Genomic DNA, 19,718 nt, shown 5'->3' with positions numbered 1-19,718 from the left:
GTAGTAGTTCATGTGTTAATGATCGATATAGGGACAACTTTATTTTTAATGTCTATATCTCTGTATCTATGCATAGGTAGTGTAACTGAGAGTGTTGAGCTATGGGAGTTCACCCATCTGGTAGGTAATGAATAACAGATGTGGTCAACATCCCCTTGCTTGTGGTGCGTCGTTGCCGGGCGCCAAGTTTAAACCTTACACAGAATAATAATGGGTATGCAATTCTTTGTGTGTCATTGTTGTGAAATACTTACTAATGAAGCTGGAAGAATCCAAATACGTGAAATTAATAGTCAAGAAAGGCAAAGATAATGTAATTTGTGAGGATCAAGTAGTTCCGCTTGCCTTAGCCGTCACTAGATGGCATAAGCTACCCCAAACTCAGGACGGGATGGCGGTAATTTCAGTATTTAACTATAGTAAGAAATGAATCCCAAATTTTCCCCAATTCAATCAAAAGTCCTAACGTCATGTGTACTCTACTATATAAATAGTGAAGAGAATTAAAACCCACCATATCGCAAAAACACAGTCTCATTTGACTAGCAGTAGCGTTCCTATGTGCCCAGCTAAGCCGCATTGGCTAACCAGACGTTGTGGGTAACAGACGTTGTTTCAGGTGAGCTGTACACATTCCTTTCTCCCCCCTTGCTTGTTTTAATTCTTGCTTGTCGTGAACAATATGAAGTAATGTTGTTAAAAGCTTAACGTAGAGATTGGCTAACCAGACGTTCTGGGTAACAGACGCTGTTTCAGTCTACAGACACCGTGACTTTGGGGTTGCACGAGGCCATCATGTGATATTGCCCATAGACTTATTGTACACGCACACTTACACTACCAAAATAGATTTATAACTGAATGTAGTAGCAATGGAATTATGAATCAATCAGGTGAACCTTTTTTTTTTATAATAGATAATGTACAGAATTTTGAAAGTTAATGTGATCAGTAACGGAAAAACGAATTTAACTCATCAATCGTTTTGTTTTCTCTTCTTTTATTAATAGGTTAGAAATATTGGGAGTGTTGAAGTGAATTTAGTGGTTGAAAGGATATGTAATTTAGAATTGTTCCTCGAGGCTAAGCAAGCCCGAGTGATTATGAAATATTAGTGAATTGTGTGATGAGTTTAGACTGGCCCGACGTAATAGTACATGAGTGAATATTTTTGGTTCGAGGCTATGCCAGCCCGAAAAGACAGTCCATGTCATTGAATGTCTCAGTCTTGAGGCTATTGACGAGCCCAAGAATAACTGATAATCGAGAATGAAATGTGATGAACTCAGGAGTCATTGTTAAATATTCAAATTGTTTCGCTTGGTAACAGTACTGTATTACTATCGCCCAAACTAATACTTAATTTACAACTCTTTTCATATTATTAAAGGTCATGTAATTCAAAAAAATGTCTGTTGTTTAACAAGTGTAGATTTATTAGAGTAAAGTATATGCAATTTTGATATCCAACCAAGGGAATTTTGTCCTCTCACGCATGACTCACTCCCCTTCCAGTTCAAGGTTCCTCTGCTTTGGGAACGACTAACACACGTGGTACTACTAACTTATTCTCGACTCAGCTAAAAATACAAACGCTACCAAAAATATCCTTTATGCAATTAACATTTATCATTCAAAGTCGAAGTTACTCCCCCCCCTTTTTTTTTCTTTGGTGAATACTTTATCAGTCATTGAGGGGAGATTAAGTTGAGTACCCTTTGTATTATCAACAAGTAAGTTAAACAGAACAAACCTGATAAATAATGATGGGATAAAATTACCATCATTACACTGGGGAACAACAACTGTGGGCAATCCAATTTCTCATCGTTACACTGATGAACAACGGTGGGATAAATATGCCATCGTTACACTGATGAACAACGGTGGGATAAATATGCCATCGTTACACTGGTGGCAGCGGTGGGATCATCGTTCCCCAGTTAGTGGCGTTGGTGAGAAAGTGAAGGGAAGTGACTAGCAAAGAGAGTGAGAGTGTTAAGGGTAGCATTGGTTGGTCACTCCCAAATACCTCCGCAACTCTGTGTTCAGGACGTGGAGATTAGAATCTTTCGGACAAGTGGGGGCAAGGTTAGGAATTTCTTTTAGGACCCCGATTAAATTCTGCATTGGATTGGGAATGGGACCTTGTATTTTTGTGGATTGGAAATAATGATATTGACCAAAATACTACCGCTCAAGAAATTTTTCACAGAATAAAGACTGTCAGCAGGGAACTAGAGAAACAATGCCGTGCCAGGGTGATTGTTTGCCAATTAGAACCAAGAGTGTACCAGGAGCAACTGCCCCTATTTCATCCGAGGACTATAAAACCGTAAGGAACTCTGTCAATCACAAAATTCATCGACGCTTGCCTAATCAAAACCTGCAATTTAACTGGGCTTACTATAGTAATAATCTAGATGATGGAGTACACTGGAAAGGTGCAGTTAGAGAGCGAGTGGACGCAAAATTTATCAAAATTATTAAGGCCTACAGAGATGATGTAAGTGACTAAACCTACTCAAAGGTAATGAAGGTGTTCACAAACAAAATTCACAATTCTTTTACAAACACCAAAAGAGAGAAAGCATTCCAAAATCTAATTTTCCGAGTAAGGGTGGAAAAGATAATTAGGGTCACCATGTCTCTGTATGGATAATTATTTGGACAACTGCAGCCAGAAGCTGATCATCTGTCCCAAACAATGAGAGATCATGTAACTATCCAATTAGATGAGGCGAATAAGCAATTCGGTACTGCGAATAGAACGTTGCCTTCACACTCGACCCCTTGTTCGCACACCATGACTTCACGGGTCTCTCTTATAAAACCGCGCGATATTCCAATTTTGGAATTAAATCAGCTTCAAGGGATAGAGGCCACATCTCGCCTCGAAATGTTTTGTGAGGCGGTTGAGCAAGTTGATACCAGTAATGCGATCAGAAACCAAGTTGCCAAAAGTCGAATGGGTTCTGAACTGGCCACTTTCATCCATAATCAAGCAAAAGAAACATTTTGCACTGTTATGGCCCGAACTAAAAAAATTCTTGAGTGTAGATCGAGCATGGCAAGAGCTAGAAAGTAGGACTTATGACTGGGAAGAATCACCCCATGCGTTTGTACATAGATTCATGTGTAAGCACACAGCTCTTGAAACGAAGTTTCCAAAAGAAAAGTTTCCCTCCCGAGATAAACGAATTAAGAAGAAATTGTGGTTTGGTCTTCCACTCGAGTCCAGGGAAAAATTGGAAGGTTACCTTGTTGACGGATATCCACTCCGTAAATTCATTGACATGATCAAAACTGAGAGGCAGCTTCTCGAAGAGAGGTACACCACCCGAGTTAATGCAATGCCGGATAGGGACAATAAAAGCGAAGTTCCCTCAAATACAAATGTAGTGGATACTCAACCAAGACCATCCCATGATAACTGTCAACCCGAGTCAGACAAGGAAGTGACTGAATGAATTAAAAGCTCAATTAAGGGATTTGAAAACAAATTAGAACAACTCAACCAAAAACAATCTACTCCTCCTGTAACACTGAGGTGAAAATACTGTAGTTATTGTCTGAAGAGTTCACACACGTTGCAATCTTGTTGGGCAAAACCACCACCAGGCCACTGTTTTGATTGCCGTAGGTTGGGATGTCGTAGAGGCAGCCATGATTGCCCAGGTCGCATAAACCACAGTGCAGCGATGCGGAGCAATAACAGATTTCACCAACCCAGCCCAAATGCGAGGCAGACCGCCAACCAAACAAAGTTCCCCCATCAGTCTATCTGACTAACCACAGGCATAACATCACCCACGGTAAGTGTCAGCGTGAATAATAAAGTAGTGGAAGCCATAGTTGATACAGGGAGTGGTTACACCTTACTCAAAGAGGCCACCGTGAAGCGGTTAGGAACAGAAATAAACATGAGGAGAAATCCACCGAGATTACAGGGAGTCACAGGAGCACCACTCCGTATCCTGGGTATGATCAAAGTAGAGATCAGAGTGGGAGACGAGAAAGTTCATCAACAGTGGTGTCCAGTCGTCCCGAACGCCTACTTGGCTACTGAAATGTTGTTGGGATGTGATATCTTCGGACAATCTCCGTTGATCTGGAATGGTGAGGAACGAGCGCTGATGTGGGGAGGAGCCCCGTACGTCGTAAACTATGTTCCGCAGCGGAAAGGAAAAGTTGAGCGAGTCCAGGCCACACCTATCAGGGCCGTCAGGAACCCTCAACAGTTGAAACAGATTAATCTCTTAACAGTAGAGAGGCTCACCCCATATCAAACCAGATTCATAGCCGTGCCAGTCAGTGAGGAGCCTAAAACCACTTTACTGTTCTACCCACAAGCACGTTTCAGTCATAATAGTCACCCTTACATATTACAAGTGCATTCAGAGAGTTTAGTCTATTTACCCCCTCAATAATGGAGCTAAACAAGATAAACTGTTTCGGAAAGGCACCATTCTAGGCTCATATGAAATTATTGATGACCCTCCTGAAAGTATAGTCAGCTCAGTTACCAAAATTCATAATGACCTGATCCCTACCAGTGATCGACCTGATGAAAGCGGAACTCTTGTTCAACGACTCCGAAAGCTAATTGACGAACAGACATGGCCTCACTTAGCTTTAGCTCAACAAGAAGAACTAGCTAACGTAATTCTGCAACACGATCCCCTCTTCATTTTGGAAAAAGGAGAACTAGGAACCATCAGCGGTCCCCCCGTTCACATTAAAGTAGCAGACCCACAGCCCAGCCGTGGACCAATCTCTCGATATCCTGAACAAGCTAAACAGGTGATCGCTGAAATGTTGCAAGACATGGAAGAGAGAGAAATTATTGAAAGATCAACAGCTGGCTGGTTATCTCCTATTGTATTAGTTAACAAACTGGACGGCAGCAAGCGCATGTGTTTAGATTATCGCCACGTGAATCGACATCTATCCACGGATATCTATCCACTGCCCAGACTAGAAGAATTAGTCGAGCAGGCCGCAGGTCATAATTACTATGTGACTCTTGATATGCGTGAGGCATATTTTCAAATCATGTTGGACGAGGAGAGCCGTGATTTAACCACATTCAGTGATGGAGTCACCCTTTACAGATTTAGGCACTTACCATTCAGGCTAAAATGTTCACCAGCCATATTTTCCCGACGAATGCAAAACATTCTTACTCCATCGTTGAAACAAGGCTGGGTAAAGAATTATTTGGACAATTTAATAATTTGGGCTGATGACTTCCCCCATGTTGCTGCGTCGTTTACAGCAACTATGCACTTTACTGACACAGAATGGGGCCAAGCAAAAATTAAGCAAATGTACTTTTGGATTAAAAGAAGTAACCTTTCTTGGCCATAAAATCTCAGCGGCCGGGAGTAAACCAGACCCAAAAAACACAGAGGCTATCAACAAAATGAAAAGACCCACAAAAGTCAAAGAAGTCCGGAGATTCCTTGGGATGTGCGGGTTCTACCGAAAACACGTACCTTCGTTCACGAAAATAGCACCTCCCCTTACTAACTTAACAAGATCCGGAGTAGCGTTCGAATGGTCAGACGAGTGCCAATCTGCGTTTGTTCAATTGAAGTCGTGTTTAGTGAATGCGCCAGTATTGGTAAGAGCCTGTGTGACTCGACCATTCATTGTAACCACCGACGCGAGCAACACCCATATTGGTGGCGTATTGAGCCAGATACAACCAGACAACTCTAACTTACCTATTGGTTACTTTTCCAAAAGCTCAAACCCTGCGAGAGAAAATATTCCGCAACTGACAAAGAAGCATTGGCAGTCGTTCTCACATGCCGCAACTTCCACCATTACTTGTGGGGTTCCCACTTTACTATCTTCACAGACCATCAACCGCTTACCAGCATTTTTAAGCGAAAAACAAAATCCCCACGTATGAACCGATGGATTCTCGAGATGTGCGAGTTCAACTACAACGTGAAATATGTCAAGGGTAAATATAATGTAGTCGCCAATCAGCTTTCTAGACCTGTCAGAGTGATATTCCACCAGTCAGAAACCAACTGGCTTGGATTTAGCCCAGATGAAGTGAGAAATAAGCAGCGAGAAGAAGCCATGTGGGATGAGTTAGCTAAGTACTTGCGGAGTGAGAAGCTCCCTACTAAAAGACTACCGAAAGCTATGTTGAGCCAGTTTGCGTTGATTGACGAACTATTATATTTTGCTCAGGAAACAAATGATGGTAGCATCCAATATTGCTTGGTGATTCCTAAGTAATTAACAAAAGAAGCTATAAAACACACTCATGAAATCTCAGGACATCTAGGTCAAAAGAAAACCATAAAAAGGCAGAAGAGCTATTCTATTGGCCAAATCTAAAAGTAGAGGTATGCGAGTATGTGAAACAGTGTCCCACTTGTCAAAGATTTAAAGGTGAAACTGGGTTACAGCAACCTTGGAAAGGTTTCCCGCCTGTAAGTAAATCATTGGAACGTATCGGGATCGACTTGACCGATATGGTTCCTGGAGCTCAGGGCTACCGATATTTCCTTACTGTGATAGATCACTACAGTAGGTTTGTGAAATATTACCCACTCAGAGACAAACATACACAACACATCATACACTGTCTTGGGCAATACTTCACCGACATTGGGATGCCACGAGGTATCGTCCTGGACAACGGCGGAGAGTTCACGAGTGGAGAATTCAAGAAGTTTTGCCGGAGGAACCAGGTGGACTTGTTCTACGTCACCCCTTATCATCCCCAGGGAAATTCCACCACCGAAAGGATGCATAGGACTATGAAAAGTATTCTAGCATCCCTCTGCAACGAGCACCCCTTGCGCTGGCCTCAACTGCTCCAGTCGTGCCAAACCGTCATAAATCAAGCAGTGCACTCGAGCACGGGACAACAGCCCTATTATGCCTTCTTCTCACGCCATCCCCCTCGCCTCATTGGTACCTCATTGCCTTCCGTGGATGCAGAGGAGGACGACCTAGTGATAGCACACACCCTTATTAAAAGAACCCACCAAAAGATGACCAGGCGATACCGGGATGTGGCCAACAGGCGGAGGAGAGCACAGAAGGTTGGGGTCAATAGCTTGGTGTGGGCGAAAAAGAAACCATACAGCCGGGTACCTGTAGGAAACTGAATGCCAAATGGGACGGCCCGTATAAAGTAATCGAAGTGTTGCTAGATGGAAGTGTTTATATAATTGAAAATGTATTTAGTGGCAAGAGAATACAAAGGGCTGCTGAAAAGGTAAAACCATATTACGGTACCGAGGAATGGCTCTTAGAACCATTGCAACAGGAGCTGGCCCCGGAGCCCGAAGATGAGCGATTACCACCGCGAGTGAGGAATGCCCCTTGGAGGCTCACAAAGGAGTGTTAAACAGAAAAGTAGAGATAAGTGCATGAGACGAATGTTGTGAAACATAACTGCCTGAGGTTGTGTTCTGGGTGGGCTCATCTCCGAGGAGAGGGTGTAAAAAGAGAGATAAGTGTTCCGGTTGGAACCGAGAAGTGCCTTATTTGGAGGGGAGTGATCAATCCCCTCACCTTACAGTTACCAAGGTTTGTGTGGTAGTGGAGTCTTCAGGACAGAGTGAGCCCTCACCTTCTTGCGGCCGGAATACTGGAAACAAAAGAACCGAGTGAATGCGAATGCGAATGGAAGAGTGGAAGGAAGCGCCCCCGTGGTGATCTCACTCTCGAGAGACCCTGTCAAGCTCCAGTGAGCGACAAGCTATCCTCCAAAACCTGAGGCTTACTGGGGCATAAATTCCCTCATCACATCAAGTGTAAGGAGTGATCATACCTCCTAATGAAGGGAGTAAGCGACCTTCCGAGGTACGCGTTAGGTGTTTAATGTGGACCGACAGGTGCCACCGATTGTGGGGAAAAAGATGTTCCAATTCAAAGTGTTAATAGCAGTTATAGGGGCAACAACATTCCCTCTACGCATATGTCATAGATGATCGACTTGGGTAAAATTTGTCTTCCGAACGTGGGAGCCGTGTAATGCCACAAATTTAGTATTCATGTATATGTTTAGAGGTACTGTAATTTCTAAGTTAGATAGAGTGTAATCTGAATACTAGTCTATAAGGCTCCTGTTCTAAGTAGTAGTTCATGTGTTAATGATCGATATAGGGACAACTTTATTTTTAATGTCTATATCTCTGTATCTATGCATAGGTAGTGTAACTGAGAGTGTTGAGCTATGGGAGTTCACCCATCTGGTAGGTAATGAATAACAGATGTGGTCAACATCCCCTTGCTTGTGGTGCGTCGTTGCCGGGCGCCAAGTTTAAACCTTACACAGAATAATAATGGGTATGCAATTCTTTGTGTGTCATTGTTGTGAAATACTTACTAATGAAGCTGGAAGAATCCAAATACGTGAAATTAATAGTCAAGAAAGGCAAAGATAATGTAATTTGTGAGGATCAAGTAGTTCCGCTTGCCTTAGCCGTCACTAGATGGCATAAGCTACCCCAAACTCAGGACGGGATGGCGGTAATTTCAGTATTTAACTATAGTAAGAAATGAATCCCAAATTTTCCCCAATTCAATCAAAAGTCCTAACGTCATGTGTACTCTACTATATAAATAGTGAAGAGAATTAAAACCCACCATATCGCAAAAACACAGTCTCATTTGACTAGCAGTAGCGTTCCTATGTGCCCAGCTAAGCCGCATTGGCTAACCAGACGTTGTGGGTAACAGACGTTGTTTCAGGTGAGCTGTACACATTCCTTTCTCCCCCCTTGCTTGTTTTAATTCTTGCTTGTCGTGAACAATATGAAGTAATGTTGTTAAAAGCTTAACGTAGAGATTGGCTAACCAGACGTTCTGGGTAACAGACGCTGTTTCAGTCTACAGACACCGTGACTTTGGGGTTGCACGAGGCCATCATGTGATATTGCCCATAGACTTATTGTACACGCACACTTACACTACCAAAATAGATTTATAACTGAATGTAGTAGCAATGGAATTATGAATCAATCAGGTGAACCTTTTTTTTTTTATAATAGATAATGTACAGAATTTTGAAAGTTAATGTGATCAGTAACGGAAAAACGAATTTAACTCATCAATCGTTTTGTTTTCTCTTCTTTTATTAATAGGTTAGAAATATTGGGAGTGTTGAAGTGAATTTAGTGGTTGAAAGGATATGTAATTTAGAATTGTTCCTCGAGGCTAAGCAAGCCCGAGTGATTATGAAATATTAGTGAATTGTGTGATGAGTTTAGACTGGCCCGACGTAATAGTACATGAGTGAATATTTTTGGTTCGAGGCTATGCCAGCCCGAAAAGACAGTCCATGTCATTGAATGTCTCAGTCTTGAGGCTATTGACGAGCCCAAGAATAACTGATAATCGAGAATGAAATGTGATGAACTCAGGAGTCATTGTTAAATATTCAAATTGTTTCGCTTGGTAACAGTACTGTATTACTATCGCCCAAACTAATACTTAATTTACAACTCTTTTCATATTATTAAAGGTCATGTAATTAAAAAAAATGTCTGTTGTTTAACAAGTGTAGATTTATTAGAGTAAAGTATATGCAATTTTGATATCCAACCAAGGGAATTTTGTCCTCTCACGCATGACTCACTCCCCTTCCAGTTCAAGGTTCCTCTGCTTTGGGAACGACTAACACACGTGGTACTACTAACTTATTCTCGACTCAGCTAAAAATACAAACGCTACCAAAAATATCCTTTATGCAATTAACATTTATCATTCAAAGTCGAAGTTACTCCCCCCCCTTTTTTTTTCTTTGGTGAATACTTTATCAGTCATTGAGGGGAGATTAAGTTGAGTACCCTTTGTATTATCAACAAGTAAGTTAAACAGAACAAACCTGATAAATAATGATGGGATAAAATTACCATCATTACACTGGGGAACAACAACTGTGGGCAATCCAATTTCTCATCGTTACACTGATGAACAACGGTGGGATAAATATGCCATCGTTACACTGATGAACAACGGTGGGATAAATATGCCATCGTTACACTGGTGGCAGCGGTGGGATCATCGTTCCCCAGTTAGTGGCGTTGGTGAGAAAGTGAAGGGAAGTGACTAGCAAAGAGAGTGAGAGTGTTAAGGGTAGCATTGGTTGGTCACTCCCAAATACCTCCGCAACTCTGTGTTCAGGACGTGGAGATTAGAATCTTTCGGACAAGTGGGGGCAAGGTTAGGAATTTCTTTTAGGACCCCCGATTAAATTCTGCATTGGATTGGGAATGGGACCTTGTATTTTTGTGGATTGGAAATAATGATATTGACCAAAATACTACCGCTCAAGAAATTTTTCACAGAATAAAGACTGTCAGCAGGGAACTAGAGAAACAATGCCGTGCCAGGGTGATTGTTTGCCAATTAGAACCAAGAGTGTACCAGGGAGCAACTGCCCCTATTTCATCCGAGGACTATAAAACCGTAAGGAACTCTGTCAATCACAAAATTCATCGACGCTTGCCTAATCAAAACCTGCAATTTAACTGGGCTTACTATAGTAATAATCTAGATGATGGAGTACACTGGAAAGGTGCAGTTAGAGAGCGAGTGGACGCAAAATTTATCAAAATTATTAAGGCCTACAGAGATGATGTAAGTGACTAAACCTACTCAAAGGTAATGAAGGTGTTCACAAACAAAATTCACAATTCTTTTACAAACACCAAAAGAGAGAAAGCATTCCAAAATCTAATTTTCCGAGTAAGGGTGGAAAAGATAATTAGGGTCACCATGTCTCTGTATGGATAATTATTTGGACAACTGCAGCCAGAAGCTGATCATCTGTCCCAAACAATGAGAGATCATGTAACTATCCAATTAGATGAGGCGAATAAGCAATTCGGTACTGCGAATAGAACGTTGCCTTCACACTCGACCCCTTGTTCGCACACCATGACTTCACGGGTCTCTCTTATAAAACCGCGATATTCCAATTTTGGAATTAAATCAGCTTCAAGGGATAGAGGCCACATCTCGCCTCGAAATGTTTTGTGAGGCGGTTGAGCAAGTTGATACCAGTAATGCGATCAGAAACCAAGTTGCCAAAAGTCGAATGGGTTCTGAACTGGCCACTTTCATCCATAATCAAGCAAAAGAAACATTTTGCACTGTTATGGCCCGAACTAAAAAATTCTTGAGTGTAGATCGAGCATGGCAAGAGCTAGAAAGTAGGACTTATGACTGGGAAGAATCACCCCATGCGTTTGTACATAGATTCATGTGTAAGCACACAGCTCTTGAAACGAAGTTTCCAAAAGAAAAGTTTCCCTCCCGAGATAAACGAATTAAGAAGAAATTGTGGTTTGGTCTTCCACTCGAGTCCAGGGAAAAATTGGAAGGTTACCTTGTTGACGGATATCCACTCCGTAAATTCATTGACATGATCAAAACTGAGAGGCAGCTTCTCGAAGAGAGGTACACCACCCGAGTTAATGCAATGCCGGATAGGGACAATAAAAGCGAAGTTCCCTCAAATACAAATGTAGTGGATACTCAACCAAGACCATCCCATGATAACTGTCAACCCGAGTCAGACAAGGAAGTGACTGAATGAATTAAAAGCTCAATTAAGGGATTTGAAAACAAATTAGAACAACTCAACCAAAAACAATCTACTCCTCCTGTAACACTGAGGTGAAAATACTGTAGTTATTGTCTGAAGAGTTCACACACGTTGCAATCTTGTTGGGCAAAACCACCACCAGGCCACTGTTTTGATTGCCGTAGGTTGGGATGTCGTAAAGGCAGCCATGATTGCCCAGGTCGCATAAACCACAGTGCAGCGATGCGGAGCAATAACAGATTTCACCAACCCAGCCCAAATGCGAGGCAGACCGCCAACCAAAGTTCCCCCATCAGTCTATCTGACTAACCACAGGCATAACATCACCCACGGTAAGTGTCAGCGTGAATAATAAAGTAGTGGAAGCCATAGTTGATACAGGGAGTGGTTACACCTTACTCAAAGAGGCCACCGTGAAGCGGTTAGGAACAGAAATAAACATGAGGAGAAATCCACCGAGATTACAGGGAGTCACAGGAGCACCACTCCGTATCCTGGGTATGATCAAAGTAGAGATCAGAGTGGGAGACGAGAAAGTTCATCAACAGTGGTGTCCAGTCGTCCCGAACGCCTACTTGACTACTTAAATGTTGTTGGGATGTGATATCCTCGGACAATCTCCGTTGATCTGGAATGGTGCGGAACGAGCGCTGATGTGGGGAGGAGCCCCGTACGTCGTAAACTATGTTCCGCAGCGGAAAGGAAAAGTTGAGCGAGTCCAGGCCACACCTATCAGGGCCGTCAGGAACCCTCAACAGTCGAAACAGATTAATCTCTTAACAGTAGAGAGGCTCACCCCATATCAAACCAGATTCATAGCCGTGCCAGTCAGTGAGGAGCCTAAAACCACTTTACTGTTCTACCCACAAGCACGTTTCAGTCATAATAGTCACCCTTACATATTACAAGTGCATTCAGAGAGTTTAGTCTATTTACCCCCTCAATAATGGAGCTAAACAAGATAAACTGTTTCGGAAAGGCACCATTCTAGGCTCATATGAAATTATTGATGACCCTCCTGAAAGTATAGTCAGCTCAGTTACCAAAATTCATAATGACCTGATCCTTACCAGTGATCGACCTGATGAAAGCGAAACTCTTGTTCAACGACTCCGAAAGCTAATTGACGAACAGACATGGCCTCACTTAGCTTTAGCTCAACAAGAAGAACTAGCTAACGTAATTCTGCAACACGATCCCCTCTTCATTTTGGAAAAAGGAGAACTAGGAACCATCAGCGGTCCCCCCGTTCACATTAAAGTAGCAGACCCACAGCCCAGCCGTGGACCAATCTCTCGATATCCTGAACAAGCTAAACAGGTGATCGCTGAAATGTTGCAAGACATGGAAGAGAGAGAAATTATTGAAAGATCAACAGCTGGCTGGTTATCTCCTATTGTATTAGTTAACAAACTGGACGGCAGCAAGCGCATGTGTTTAGATTATCGCCACGTGAATCGACATCTATCCACGGATATCTATCCACTGCCCAGACTAGAAGAATTAGTCGAGCAGGCCGCAGATCATAATTACTATGTGACTCTTGATATGCGTGAGGCATATTTTCAAATCATGTTGGACGAGGAGAGCCGTGATTTAACCACATTCAGTGATGGAGTCACCCTTTACAGATTTAGGCACTTACCATTCAGACTAAAATGTTCACCAGCCATATTTTCCCGACGAATGCAAAACATTCTTACTCCATCGTTGAAACAAGGCTGGGTAAAGAATTATTTGGACAATTTAATAATTTGGGCTGATGACTTCCCCCATGTTGTTGCGTCGTTTACAGCAACTATGCACTTTACTGACACAGAATGGGGCCAAGCAAAATTTAAGCAAATATACTTTTGGATTAAAAGAAGTAACCTTTCTTGGCCATAAAATCTCAGCGGCCGGGAGTAAACCGGACCCAAAAAACACAGAGGCTATCAACAAAATGAAAAGACCCACAAAAGTCAAAGAAGTCCGGAGATTCCTTGGGATGTGCGGGTTCTACCGAAAACACGTACCTTCGTTCACGAAAATAGCACCTCCCCTTACTAACTTAACAAGATCCGGAGTAGCGTTCGAATGGTCAGACGAGTGCCAATCTGCGTTTGTTCAATTGAAGTCGTGTTTAGTGAATGCGCCAGTATTGGTAAGAGCCTGTGTGACTCGACCATTCATTGTAACCACCGACGCGAGCAACACCCATATTGGTGGCGTATTGAGCCAGATACAACCAGACAACTCTAACTTACCTATTGGTTACTTTTCCAAAAAGCTCAAACCCTGCGAGAGAAAATATTCCGCAACTGACAAAGAAGCATTGGCAGTCGTTCTCACATGCCGCAACTTCCACCATTACTTGTGGGGTTCCCACTTTACTATCTTCACAGACCATCAACCGCTTACCAGCATTTTTAAGCGAAAAACAAAATCCCCACGTATGAACCGATGGATTCTCGAGATGTGCGAGTTCAACTACAACGTGAAATATGTCAAGGGTAAATATAATGTAGTCGCCAATCAGCTTTCTAGACCTGTCAGAGTGATATTCCACCAGTCAGAAACCAACTGGCTTGGATTTAGCCCAGATGAAGTGAGAAATAAGCAGCGAGAAGAAGCCATGTGGGATGAGTTAGCTAAGTACTTGCGGAGTGAGAAGCTCCCTACTAAAAGACTACCGAAAGCTATGTTGAGCCAGTTTGCGTTGATTGACGAACTATTATATTTTGCTCAGGAAACAAATGATGGTAGCATCCAATATTGCTTGGTGATTCCTAAGTAATTAACAAAAGAAGCTATAAAACACACTCATGAAATCTCAGGACATCTAGGTCAAAAGAAAACCATAAAAAGGCAGAAGAGCTATTCTATTGGCCAAATCTAAAAGTAGATGTATGCGAGTATGTGAAACAGTATCCCACTTGTCAAAGATTCAAAGGTGAAGCTGGGTTACAGCAACCTTGGAAAGGTTTCCCGCCTGTAAGTAAATCATTGGAACGTATCGGGATCGACTTGACCGATATGGTACCTGGAGCTCAGGGCTACCGATATTTCCTTACTGTGATAGATCACTACAGTAGGTTTGTGAAATATTACCCACTCAGAGACAAACATACACAACACATCATACACTGTCTTGGGCAATACTTCACCGACATTGGGATGCCACGAGGTATCGTCCTGGACAACGGCGGAGAGTTCACGAATGGAGAATTCAAGAAGTTTTGCCGGAGGAACCAGGTGGACTTGTTCTACGTCACCCCTTATCATCCCCAGGGAAATTCCACCACCGAAAGGATGCATAGGACTATGAAAAGTATTCTAGCATCCCTCTGCAACGAGCACCCCTTGCGCTGGCCTCAACTGCTCCAGTCGTGCCAAACCGTCATAAATCAAGCAGTGCACTCGAGCACGGGACAACAGCCCTATTATGCCTTCTTCTCACGCCATCCCCCTCGCCTCATTGGTACCTCATTGCCTTCCGTGGATGCAGAGGAGGACGACCTAGTGATAGCACACACCCTTATTAAAAGAACCCACCAAAAGATGACCAGGCGATACCGGGATGTGGCCAACAGGCGGAGGAGAGCACAGAAGGTTGGGGTCAATAGCTTGGTGTGGGCGAAAAAAGAAACCATACAGCCGGGTACCTGTAGGAAACTGAATGCCAAATGGGACGGCCCGTATAAAGTAATCGAAGTGTTGCTAGATGGAAGTGTTTATATAATTGAAAATGTATTTAGTGGCAAGAGAATACAAAGGGCTGCTGAAAAGGTAAAACCATATTACGGTACCGAGGAATGGCTCTTAGAACCATTGCAACAGGAGCTGGCCCCGGAGCCCGAAGATGAGCGATTACCACCGCGAGTGAGGAATGCCCCTTGGAGGCTCACAAAGGAGTGTTAAACAGAAAAGTAGAGATAAGTGCATGAGACGAATGTTGTGAAACAAAACTGCCTGAGGTTGTGTTCTGGGTGGACTCATCTCCGAGGAGAGGGTGTAAAAAGAAAAAAAAAGAGAGATAAGTGTTCCGGTTGGAACCGGGAAGTGCCTTATTTGGAGGGGAGTGATCAATCCCCTCACCTTACAGTTACCAAGGTTTGTGAGGTAGTGGAGTCTTCAGGACAGAGTGAGGCCTCACCTTCTTGCGGCCGGAATGCTGGAAACAAAAGAACCGAGTGAATGCGAATGCGAATGGAAGAGTGGAAGGAAGCGCCCCCGTGGTGATCTCACTCTCGAGAGACCCTGTCAAGCTCCAGTGAGCGACAAGCTATCCTCCAAAACCTGAGGCTTACTGGGGCATAAATTCCCTCATCACATCAAGTGTAAGGAGTGATCATACCTCCTAATGAAGGGAGTTAGCGACCTTCTGAGGTACGCGTTAGGTGTTTAATGTGGACCGACAAGTGCCTCCGATTGTGGGGGAAAAAAAAATGTTCCAATTCAAAGTGTTAATAGCAGTTATAGGGGCAACAACATTCCCTCTACGCATATGTCATAGATGATCGACTTGGGTAAAATTTGTCTTCCGAACGTGGGAGCCGTGTAATGCCACAAATTTAGTATTCATGTATATGTTTAGAGGTACTGTAATTTCTAAGTTAGATAGAGTGTAATCTGAATACTAGTCTATAAGGCTCCTGTTCTAAGTAGTAGTTCATGTGTTAATGATCGATATAGGGACAACTTTATTTTTATATGTATATATCTCTGTATTTATGCATAGGTAGTGTAACTGAGAGTGTTGAGCTATGGGAGTTCACCCATCTGGTAGGTAATGAATAACAGATGTGGTCAACATCCCCTTGCTTGTGGTGCGTCGTTGCCGGGCGCCAAGTTTAAACCTTACACAGAATAATAATGGGTATGCAATTCTTTGTGTGTCATTGTTGTGAAATACTTACTAATGAAGCTGGAAGAATCCAAATACGTGAAATTAATAGTCAGGAAAGGCAAAGATAATGTAATTTGTGAGGATCAAGTAGTTCCGCTTGCCTTAGCCATCACTAGATGGCATAAGCTACCCCAAACTCAGGACGGGATGGCGGTAATTTCAGTATTTAACTATAGTAAGAAATGAATCCCAAATTTTCCCCAATTCAATCAAAAGTCCTAACGTCATGTGTACTCTACTATATAAATAGTGAAGAGAATTAAAACCCACCATATCGCAAAAACACAGTCTCATTTGACTAGCAGTAGCGTTCCTATGTGCCCAGCTAAGCCGCATTGGCTAACCAGACGTTGTGGGTAACAGACGTTGTTTCAGGTGAGCTGTACACATTCCTTTCTCCCCCCTTGCTTGTTTTAATTCTTGCTTGTCGTGAACAATATGAAGTAATGTTGTTAAAAGCTTAACGTAGAGATTGGCTAACCAGACGTTCTGGGTAACAGACGTTGTTTCAATCTACAGACACCGTGACTTTGGGGTTGCACAAGGCCATCATGTGATATTGCCCATAGACTTATTGTACACGCACACTTACACTACCAAAATAGATTTATAACTGAATGTAGTAGCAATGGAATTATGAATCAATCAGGTGAACCTTTTTTTTTTTTATAATAGATAATGTACAGAAATTTTAAAGTTAATGTGATCAGTAACGGAAAAACGAATTTAACTCATCAACCGTTTTGTTTTCTCTTCTTTTATTAATAGGTTAGAAATATTGGGAGTGTTGAAGTGAATTTAGTGGTTGTAAGGATATGTAATTAGAATTGTTCCTCGAGGCTAAGCAAGCCCGAGTGATTATGAAATATTAGTGAATTGTGTGATGAGTTTAGACTGGCCCGACGTAATAGTACATGAGTGAATATTTTTGGTTCGAGGCTATGCCAGCCCGAAAAGACAGTCCATGTCATTGAATGTCTCAGTCTTGAGGCTATTGACGAGCCCAAGAATAACCGATAATCGAGAATGAAATGTGATGAACTCAGGAGTCATTGTTAAATATTCAAATTGTTTCGCTTGGTAACAGTACTGTATTACTATCGCCCAAACTAATTCTTAATTTACAACTCTTTTCATATTATTAAAGGTCATGTAATTCAAAAAAATGTCTGTTGTTTAACAAGTGTAGATTTATTAGAGTAAAGTATATGCAATTTTGATATCCAACCAAGGGAATTTTGTCCTCTCACGCATGACTCACTCCCCTTCCAGTTCAAGGTTCCTCTGCTTTGGGAACGACTAACACACGTGGTACTACTAACTTATTCTCGACTCAGCTAAAAATACAAACGCTACCAAAAATATCCTTTATGCAATTAACATTTATCATTCAAAGTCGAAGTTACTCCCCCCCCTTTTTTTTTCTTTGGTGAATACTTTATCAGTCATTGAGGGGAGATTAAGTTGAGTACCCTTTGTATTATCAACAAGTAAGTTAAACAGAACAAACCTGATAAATAATGATGGGATAAAATTACCATCATTACACTGGGGAACAACAACGTTGGGCAATCCAATTTCTCATCGTTACGCTGATGAACAACGGTGGGATAAAAATGCCATCGTTACATATATATATATATATATATATATATATATATATATATGCTAGGAAGGAGGAACCAAAGGCCGTGGGCCCACTATTATTGTTCCTTCCAAGAGAAAAACAAAATCCAAGAGAGAGCCAAATTCAAGATCCGATCATTTCGAGATGCCTGGACATACTGCGTTTGAAAGACTGGAGATCATAGGAAGCAGGAAATACAGTCAGAAAAAGACAGTTCCAGAGTTGACCTGTTGCATACAAGAAGGACCGGGAGTAACGGTTAACTCTTGCATTACAGAGTTGGACAGAAAAGAGATGAGAGTTTGCTGCTAGACGGGTATATATATATATATATATATATATATATATATATATATATATATATATATATATATATATATATATATATATATATATATATATATATATATATATATATATATATATATATATTGATATATATAATATATATATATAGATAGATAGATATGTATACTGTATATATATATATATATATATATATATATATATATATATCTAAGTATATACAGTAAATCCCATACTCTCCGGACGCCCACTTTCCTGACACCCCACTTACCGGATCTTTTGTTCCCGGCATTCAATATTCCCAAAATTGCCCCCCAACCGCAAAAAACTGGGGGAAAATCCGATTTTTTTCCTCCCGTAATTTGAACTCAGCACGCGCGGCGCAGACCAGATGTGTTTTGATGCGTAGTTCTGCCGCTGTCTGCTAGAGAGCCCGTGCATCCTCCCCACTTACTGCCCATCTCTTGTTTTGAGTGCACGCTTGTCATCATGGCCGCCCACGTGCTCGCTTTTGTGGTAGTGCCCTACCTTCTGCAGGCTCTGCTGCTGCTCTCCTGCCTCTTGTTAGTGTGTGTGATGATGGCCCCGCCGCCTGAGAAGAGGAAGAGAGTGGTTTTGACTCTGGAGAAGAAGGGGGAGATATTGGACAAGGTAGACGCGGGATGGTCAACCTCACGCATCCTCTGTGAGTTCAACCTGCCCCAATCTACTTTGTTTGATATAAAGAGATCCCACGACAAACTCATGCAGTACACGGCTGACTTCTTGTCGAAGAACAAACGCAACGTGGAGAGGAAGATGATGTTTACTCCCCCTTATGCTAAAGTCGACCGCTCCACATTGATTTGGTATTGACAGCAATGTGCTGCTGGTTTGCTGGTGTGTGGCATGGAGCTGAAGGCTGCTGCTGAGAAGTTTGCAAGGCTTCACAACACCCCAGACTTCAAGGCATCCGAGGGTTGGCTCTTTGCGTTCAAGTTACAACATAGCCTTACCAACTGTAAGGTCCATGGCGAAGCTATGGACTCCAACAAGGATGGAGTAGAGAAGTTTCGACACAAGGTGAAGCGCTTGATCGACAGGGAGGGCCTCACTCTCGGTCAAGTCTACACCGCTGACGAAAGTGGCTTATTCTATCGCTCTTTGCCAACGAACACTGTAGCCGAGGAGACGAAGAAGCGTGTACCTGGCCACAAGCTCTCCAAGCAACGTATATCTGCTTTGTGTTGTGCCAATGTTAACGGCATGCACAGGCTTAAGCCCGTTATTGTTGGCCGTGCAAAGCAGCGTCAGTGTCTTTGTGGGGT

Source organism: Coenobita brevimanus, chromosome 15 (assembly GCF_032717465.1).
Source record: "Coenobita brevimanus isolate Jiangsu-jjx chromosome 15, ASM3271746v2, whole genome shotgun sequence".
NCBI classification, from domain to species: domain Eukaryota; kingdom Metazoa; phylum Arthropoda; class Malacostraca; order Decapoda; family Coenobitidae; genus Coenobita; species Coenobita brevimanus.
This window is presented reverse-complemented; position numbering follows the sequence as displayed.